Source organism: Lipotes vexillifer, unplaced genomic scaffold (genome assembly GCF_000442215.2).
Source record: "Lipotes vexillifer unplaced genomic scaffold, Lipotes_vexillifer_v1.1 scaffold231, whole genome shotgun sequence".
NCBI lineage: Eukaryota > Metazoa > Chordata > Mammalia > Artiodactyla > Lipotidae > Lipotes > Lipotes vexillifer.
Window position 1 is genome coordinate 1,170,119 of NW_006791822.1, and position 9,084 is coordinate 1,179,202.

Below are 9,084 nucleotides of genomic sequence, written 5' to 3' on the forward strand. Positions count from 1 at the left end.
ACTACCAAAAAAGTAATTATAGGCCAATATCTTTGATGAACATAGATGCAAAAATTCTCAAAAAATATTAGCAAACTGAATCCAACAATACATAAAAAGATCATACACCACAACCAAGTTAGATTCATCCCAGGGTCATGAGGATGGTTCAACATATGCAAATCAATCAATGTGATGCACCGTATCAACAAAAGAAGAGACAAAATCCACATGATCATTTCAATAGATGCAGAAAAAGCATTTGCTAAAATTCAACATCCTTTCATGCTAAAAACTATTACCAAATTGGATAGAGAGGGAACATAACTCAATATAATATAAGCTATTTATGAGAAGCCAATATAATACTCAAAGGTGAAAAGCTGAAAGCCTTCCTGCTAAAATCTGGAACAAGACAAGGATGCCCACTCTCATCACTTCTATTCAATATGGAATTGGAAGTCCTAGTCACAGTCAACAGACAAGAAATAAAAGGTATCCAAATTGGAAGGGAAGAAATAAAATTATCATTATATGAAGATGACATGATACTATATATAGAAAACTCTAAAGACTCAACACAAAAACTATTAGAACTGATAAGTGAATTCAGCAAGGTAGCAGCATACAAGATTAACATACAGAAATCAGTTGCATTTCTTTATACTAACAATAAAATACCAGAAAGGGGATGTAAAAAAAATAATCCCTTTAAAAACAGCATGCAAAAAAGTAAAACACTTAGGAATAATCCTGACCAAGGAGGTAAAAGACTTATATGCTGAGAACTACAAAACATCAATAAAGGAAACTGAAGATGATTCACAGAAATGGAAAGACATCCGTGCTCTTGGATTGGAAGAAATAATATTGTCAAAATGGTCATACTACTCAAAGTAATCTACAGATTTAATGCAATCCCTATCAAGTTACCCATGACATTTTTCACAGAAATAGAACAAAAATTCTAAAATTTATGTGGAAACATAAAAGACCCAGAATTGCCAAAATAATCCTGAGAAACAGAATGAAGCAGGAGGCATAACCCTCCCAGACTTCAAACAATACTACAAAGCTACAGTAATCAAAATAGCATGGTATTGGCACAAAAAGAGAGAGATGGATCAATGGAACAGAATAGAAAGCTCAGAAATAAACCCATGCATCTATGGTCAATTAATCTTTGACAAAGGAGGCAACAATATATAATGGAGGAAAGACAGTCTCTTCAGCAAGTAGTTCTAGGAAAGTTGGAAAGACACATGTAAATCAATGAATTTACAACACACCATCACACCACACAAAAAAATAAACTCAAAATGGCTTAAAGACTTAAATATAAGATATGACATCATAAAACTCCTAGAAGAGAACATAGTCAAAACATTCTCTCATATAAATCATACCAATGTTTTCTTAAGTCTCACAAGGCTATAGAAATAAAAAATAATAATAAACAAATGGGACCTCATCAAACTTACAAGCTTTTGTACAACAAAGGAAGCCACAAACAAAATGAAAAGACAACCTACAGACTGGGAGAAAATATCTGCAAATGATGCAACTGACAAGGGGTTAATTTCCCAATTATACAGACAGCTCATACAACTCAATAACAAAAAAACACAAGACACCCAGGCGGCCAGTGGCAAGGAACCTGAGTGGGAGGCCTCCCCAGGGCCTCACCCAGCTGCTTGGCAGCCCAGGAGAAGGAGGAAGGAGGAAGGAGGACGGAGGCTCACAGGTGTGGCAGCCCCTGCCCAAAGTGGGGAGCACTACTTGAGACTCCTGGCAGTGGCTGCATGCAGCACCTGGTGGCTGCTGACTTTGCTGCTGGAGCACACCTGCCCGCCAGTGTGCTCCTGAAGTCTAGGCCACCTGCTGGCTGCTGGACTGCCATGCACTCTTCTTGTTCTTCCTGGTGGTGATGTGGGGAGGCTGCTTGAAGCCACCAAAGTCCAGGTGCGCAAGCTCCAGCAGCTCATTGAAGATGTTCTGGAAATTCTCCCCAGCAGGCAGGTACAGGAAGCTCTTGGAATACTGGGCTGAGGAGATCACACCCTATCTAAACTCCCCTGAGTGGCTTGAACTTGAACTTTCTGAGGTGGGCCTTGTTGATTGGCAGGAAGTCCTTGGTGGACTGAACGAGCTGCACGTTCCTCTCCCAAAAGCTCTCTGGATCAAGTATCTTCCATTGAATATTTCTATCTCTGAGAACCAGTCCACTGCACCGTGTGGGTGACAGGGTCTTTGTGCTCTGGCTGGGTTCAGGCCTGAGCCTCAGAGGTGGGAGAGCTGAGTTCAGGACATTGGACCACGAGAGATCTCCAGGCCTCACGTAATATCAATCAGCGAGAGTTCTCCCAGAGATCTCCATCTCGACACTAAAACCCAACTCCACTCAATGACCAGCAAGCTCCAGTGCTGGACACCAGATGCAAAACAACTAGCAAGACAGGAACACAACCCCACCCATTAGCAGAGAGGCTTCCTAAAATCATAACAAGTCCACAGACACCCCAAAACACACCACCAGACACGGATCTGCCCACCAGAAAGAAAAGGTCCAGCCCCACCCACCAGAACACAGGCACCAGTCCCCTGCACCAGGAAGCATACACAACCCACTGAACCAACTTTACTCACTGGGAGCAGACACCAAAAACAACAGGAACTATGAAACTGCAGCCTGCGAAAATGAGACTCCAAACACAGTAAGTTAAGCAAAATGGGAAGACAGAGAAATATGCAGCAGATGAAGGAGCAAGAAAAACCCACCAGACCAAACAAATGAAGAGGAAATAGGCAGTCTACCTGAACAAGAATTCAGAGTAATGATAGTAAAGATGATCCAAAATCTTGGAAATAGAATGAAGAAAATACAAGAAATGTTTAAAAGCTACCTAGAAGAACTAAAAAGCAAACAAACAATGATGAACAACACAATAAATGAAATTAAAAATTCTCTAGAAGGAATCAATAGCAGAATAATTGAGGCAGAAGAACAGATAAGTGACCTGGAAGATAAAAGAATGGAACTAATTACTGCAGAGCAGAATAAAGAAAAAAAAAATGAAAAGAATTGAGGACAGTTTCAGGGACGTCTGGGACAACATTAAATGCACCAACATTCAAATTACAGGGGTCCCAGAAGAATATGAGAAAAAGAAAGGGACTGAGAAAATATCTGAAGAGATTATAGTTGAAAACTTCCCTAATATGGGAAAGGAAATTGTCAATCAAGTCCAGGAAGCACAGAGAGTCCCATGCAGGATAAATTCAAGGAGAAAAAGCCAAGATGCATGTTAATCAAACTATCAAAAGTTAAATACAAAGAAAAAACATTAAAAGCAGCAAGGGAAAAGCAACAAATAACATACAAGGGAATCCCCATAAGGTTAACAGCTGATCTTTCAACAGAAACTCTGCAAGCCACAAGAGTGTGGCAGGACATATTTAAAGTGATGAAAGGGAAAAACCTACAACCAGGATTATTCTACCCAGCAAGGGTCTCATTCAGATTCGACAGAGAAATTAAAACGAAAAGCTAAGAGAATTCAGCACCACCAAACGAGCTTTACAACAAATGCTAAAGGAACTTCTCTAGGCAGGAAACACAAGAGAAGGAAAAGACATAAAATAACAAACCCCAAACAATTAAGAAAATGGTAATAGGAACAGATATATTGATAACTATCTTAAATGTAAATGGATTAAATGCTCCAACCAAAAGAAACAGATTGGCTGAATACATACAAAAACAAGACCAGTATATATGCTGTCTACAAGAGACCAATTCAGATCTAGGGACACATACAGACTGAAAGTGAGGGGATGGAGAAAGACAGTCCATGAAAATGGAAATCAAAAGAAAGCTGGAGTAGCAATTTTAATATCAGACAAAATAGACTTTAAAATACTGTTACAAGAGACAAAGGAGGACACTACATAATGATCAAGGGATCAATCCAAGAAGAAGGTATAACAATTGTAAATATTTATGCACCCAACAGAGGAGCACCTCAATAAATAAGGCAAATGCTAACAGCCATAAAAGGGGAAATCGACAGTAACAAAATCATAGTAGGGGACTTTAACAACCCACTTCCACCAATGGACCGACCATCCAAAATGAAAATAAATAAGGAAACACAAGCTTTAAATGATACTTTAAACAAGATAGACTTAATTGATATTTATAGGACATTCCATCCAAGAAAGAGAATATGTTTTCTTTTCAAGTGCTCATTAACATTCTCCAGACTAGATCATATCTTGGGTCACAAATCAAGCCTTGGTAAATTTAAGAAAATTAAAATCATATCAAGTACCATTTCTGACCACAATGCTATGAGACTAGATATCAATTACAGGAAAAAAAAACTGTAAAATATACAAACACATGGAGGCTAAACAATACACTACTAAATAACCAAGAGATCACTGAAGAAATCAAAGAGAAAATCAAAAAATACCTAGAAATAAATGACAATGAAAACACGACGGCCCAAAACTTACTGGATGCAGCAGAAGCAGTTCTAAGAGAGAAGTTTATAGCAATACAATCCTACCTCAAGAAACAAGAAAAATCTCACATAAACAACCTAACCTTATACCTAAAGCAATTAGAGAAAGAACAGAAAACCCCAAAGTTAACAGAAGGAAAGAAATCATAAAGATCAGATGAGAAATAAATGAAAAAGAAATGAAGAAAATGATAGCAAAGATGAATAAAACTAAAAGCTAGTTCTTTGAGAAGATAAACAAAATTGATAAACCATTAGCCAGACTCATCAAGAAAAAAAGGGAGAAGACTCAAATCAACAGAATTATAAATAAAAAAGGAGAAGTAACAACTGACACGGCAGAAATACAAAGGATCATGAGAGATTACTACAAGTCACTATATGCCAATAAAATGGACAACCTGCAAGAAATGGACTAATTCTTAGAAAAGCACAACCTCCCAAAACTGAACCAGGAAGAAATAGAAAATATAAACAGACCAATCACAAGCACTGAAATTGAAACTGTAATTAAAAATCTTGCAACAAACAAAAACACAGGACCAGATGGCTTCAGAGGCAAATTCTATCAAACATTTAGAGAAGAGCTAACACCTATCCTTCTCAAATTCTTCCAAAATATAGCAGAGGGAGGAACACTCCCAAACTCATTCTATGAGGCCACCATCATCCTGATACCAAAACCAGACAAAGATGTCACAAAAAGAAAACTACAGGCCAATATCACTAATGAACATAGTTGTGAAAATCCTCAAAAAAATAGAAGCAAACAGAATCCAGCAGCACATTAAAAGGATCATACACCATGATCAAGTGGGGTTTATCCCAGGAATTCAAGGATTCTTCAGTATATGCAAATCAACCAATGTGATACACCATATTAACAAATTGAAGGATAAAAAACATATGATAGTCTCAATAGATGCAGGAAAAGCTTTTGACAAAATTCAACACCCATTTATGATAAAAACTCTTCAGAAGTAGGCATAGAGGGAACTTACCTCAGCATAATAATGACGTATATGACAAACCCACAGCCAACATCGTTCTCAACGGTGAAAAACTGAAACCGTTTCCACTAAGATCAGGAACAAGACAAGGTTGCCCACTCTCACCACTCTTATTCAACAGTTTTGGAAGTTTTAGCCACAGCAATCAGAGGAGAAAAAGAAGTAAATTGAATCCGAATCAGAAAAGAAGAAGTAAAACTGTCACTGTTTGCAGATGACATGACACTATACATAGAGAATTCTAAAGATGCTACCAGAAAACTACTAGAGCTAATCAATGAATTTGGTAAAGTAGCAGGACACAAAATTAATGCACAGAAATCTCATGCATTCCTATATACTAATGATGAAATATGTGAAAGAGAAATTAAGGATACATTCCCATTTACCACTGCAACAAAAAGAATAAAATACCTAGGAATAAACCTACGTAGGGAGACAAAAGACCTGTATGCAGAAAGCTATGACACTTATGAAAGAAGTTAAAGATGATACAAACAGATGGAGAAATATACCATGTTCTTGGATTGGAGGAATCAATATTGTGAAAATGACTATACTACCCAAAGCAATCTACAGATTCAATGCAATTCCTATCAAACTACCAATGACATTTTTCACAGAACTATAACAAAAAATTTCACAATTTGTATGGAAACACAAAAGACCCCAAATAGCCAACACAATCTTGAGAAAGAAAAACAGAGCTGGAGGAATCAGACTCCCTGACTTCAGACTATACTACAAAGCTATAGTAATCAAGACAGTATGGTACTGGCACAAAAACAGAAATATAGATCAATGGAACAGGATAGAAAGCCCAGAGATAAACCCATGCACATATGGTCACCTTATCTTTGATAAAGGAGGCAAGAATATACAGTGAAGAAAAGACAGCCTCTTCAATAAGTGGTGCTGGGAAAACTGGACAGCTACATGTAAAAGAATGAAATTAGAACACTCCCTAACACCATGCACAAAAATAAACTTAAAATGGATTCAAGACCCAAATGTAAGACTGGATACTATAAAAACTCTTACAGGACAACATAGAAGAACACTCTTTGACAAAACTCACAGCAGGATCTTTTTTGACCCTTCTCCTAGAGAAATGGAAATAAAAACAAAAATAAACAAATGGGACCTAATGGAACTTAAAAGCTTTTGCACAGCAAAGGAAACCATAAACAAGACTAAAAGACAACCCTCAGAATGGGAGAAAATATTTGCAAACAAAGCAACTGTCAAAGGATTAATCTCCAAAATAGACAAGCAGCACATGCAGCTCAATATCAAAAACACAGAAAACCCAATCAAAAAATGGGCAGAGGGCCTAAATAGACATTTGTCCAAAGAAGATATACAGATTGCCAACAAACACATGAAAGGATGCTCAACTTCACTAATTATTAGAGAAACGCAAGTCAAAACTGCAATGAGGTATCACCTCACACTGCTCAGAATGGCCATCATCAAAAAATCTACAAACAATAAATGCTGGAGAGGGTGTGGAGAAAAGGGAACCCTCTTGCACTGTTGGTGGGAATGTAAATTGATACAGCCACTATGGAGAACAGTATGGAGGTTCCTTAAAAAGCTAAAAATAGAACTACCATATGACCCCACAATCCCACTGCTGGGCATATACCCTGAGAAAACTATAATTAAAAAAGAGTCATGTACCACAATGTTCATTGCAGCACTATTTACAATAGCTGGGATATGGAAGCAACTTAAGTGTCCATCTACAGATGAATGGATAAAGAAGATATGGCACATATATACAATGGAATATTACTCAGCCATAAAAGGAAATGAAATTGAGTTATTTGTAGTGAGGTGGATGGACCTAGAGTCTATCATACAGAGTGAAGTCAGAAAGAGAAAAAAAATACCGTATGCTAACACATATATATGGAATAAAAAAAAAAAGTTCTGAAGAACCTAGGGGCAGGACAGGAATAAAGATGCATACTTAGAGAATGGACTTGAGGACATGGGGAAGGGGAAGCTGGGAAGAAGTGAGAGAGTGGCATTGACATATATACACCACCAAATGTAAAATAGATAGTTATTGGGAAGAAGCCACATATCACAGCGAGGTCAGCTCAGTACTTTGTGACCACCTAGAGTGGTGGGATAGGGAGGGTGGGAGTGAGATGCAAGTGGGAGGGGATATGGGGATATATGTATACATAGAGCTGATTCACTTTTTTATACAGCAGAAACTAACACAACCATGTAAAGCAATTATACTCCAATAAAGGTGTCAAAAAAAAAAAAACAACCAAAAATAAAACTACCATATGACCCAGCAATTCTACTCCTGTGTATATATGTCCAAAAAAATGAAAACACTAATTCAAAAATATATATGCACCCCAATGTTCATAGCAGCATTATTTACAAATTGTTAAAATGTGGAAGCAGCCTAAGTGTCCATCAACAGATGAAAGGATAAAGAGGATGTGATATATATCACACACACACAACGGAATACTATTCATCCTTAAAAAAGAATGAAATTTTGCCATTTGCAGCAACATGGATGAATTTGGAGAGTATTATGCTAAGTGAAATAAGTCAAACAGAAAAGACAACTACTGTATGATATCACTTATATGTGGAATCTAAAAAATACAACAAACTAGTGAATATAGCAAAAAAGAAGCAGACTCACAGATATAGAGAACAAACTAGTGGTTACCCTTGGGGAGAACGGGGTGGGCAAAATAGGAGTGGAGGAGTGGGAAGTTTAAACTATTGGGAGTAAGAGAGGCTACAAGGATGTATTGTACAACATGGGGAATACGGTCAATATTTTGTAATAACTGTAAATGGAGTGAAACCTTTAAAAATTGTATAAAAATTAAAAATAAGAGGAAAAAACAAGTTCTATTGCAAATATTTTTCCACTATATTATTTTAGTAATAGAATTGCATACCATTCTCTAAGGAAGAAAAGGAGTGTGTAAATTTAGGATGATGAGAGTTTGCTTGGAACTTAGAAACAGGGTTAGGAGCATAATAGAAAAAAGATTGTGTTGCTTGTTTCTGCTGTACTTCCAGTGGTGCAGGAGCCCGGTAATTACCACAGGCAAGAAAACAGACAATGGATAATGATCTAAAAGGGAAATTTTGGGTCTAGAAAATAATATTTAATGGGATGGGTTAGGCAATCTAAGTAGCACAGCCAGATTCCTCAAACTTTCAGTCCACTTTGGGATAAACTCATCAGGTCGACTGGCATTGTTGCCTTGAAATCTACCCAAAGCTTCATTCATAGCTCAAACTCGACAATTCACTCTGTGCTTTTTTTTTTTTTGAACAAAATAAGGTAAATTTTGAGCTGTATTAATATGATCTCCGGGCTTCCCTGGTGGCGCAGTGGTTGAGAGTCCGCCTGCCAATGCAGGGGACACGGGTTCGTGCCCCGGTCCAGGAAGATCCCACATGCCACAGAGAGGCTGGGCTTGTGAGCCATGGCCACTGAGCCTGCACGTCCGGAGCCTGTGCTCCGCAATGGGAGAGGCCACAACAGTGAGAGGCCCGCGTACCGAAAAAAAAAA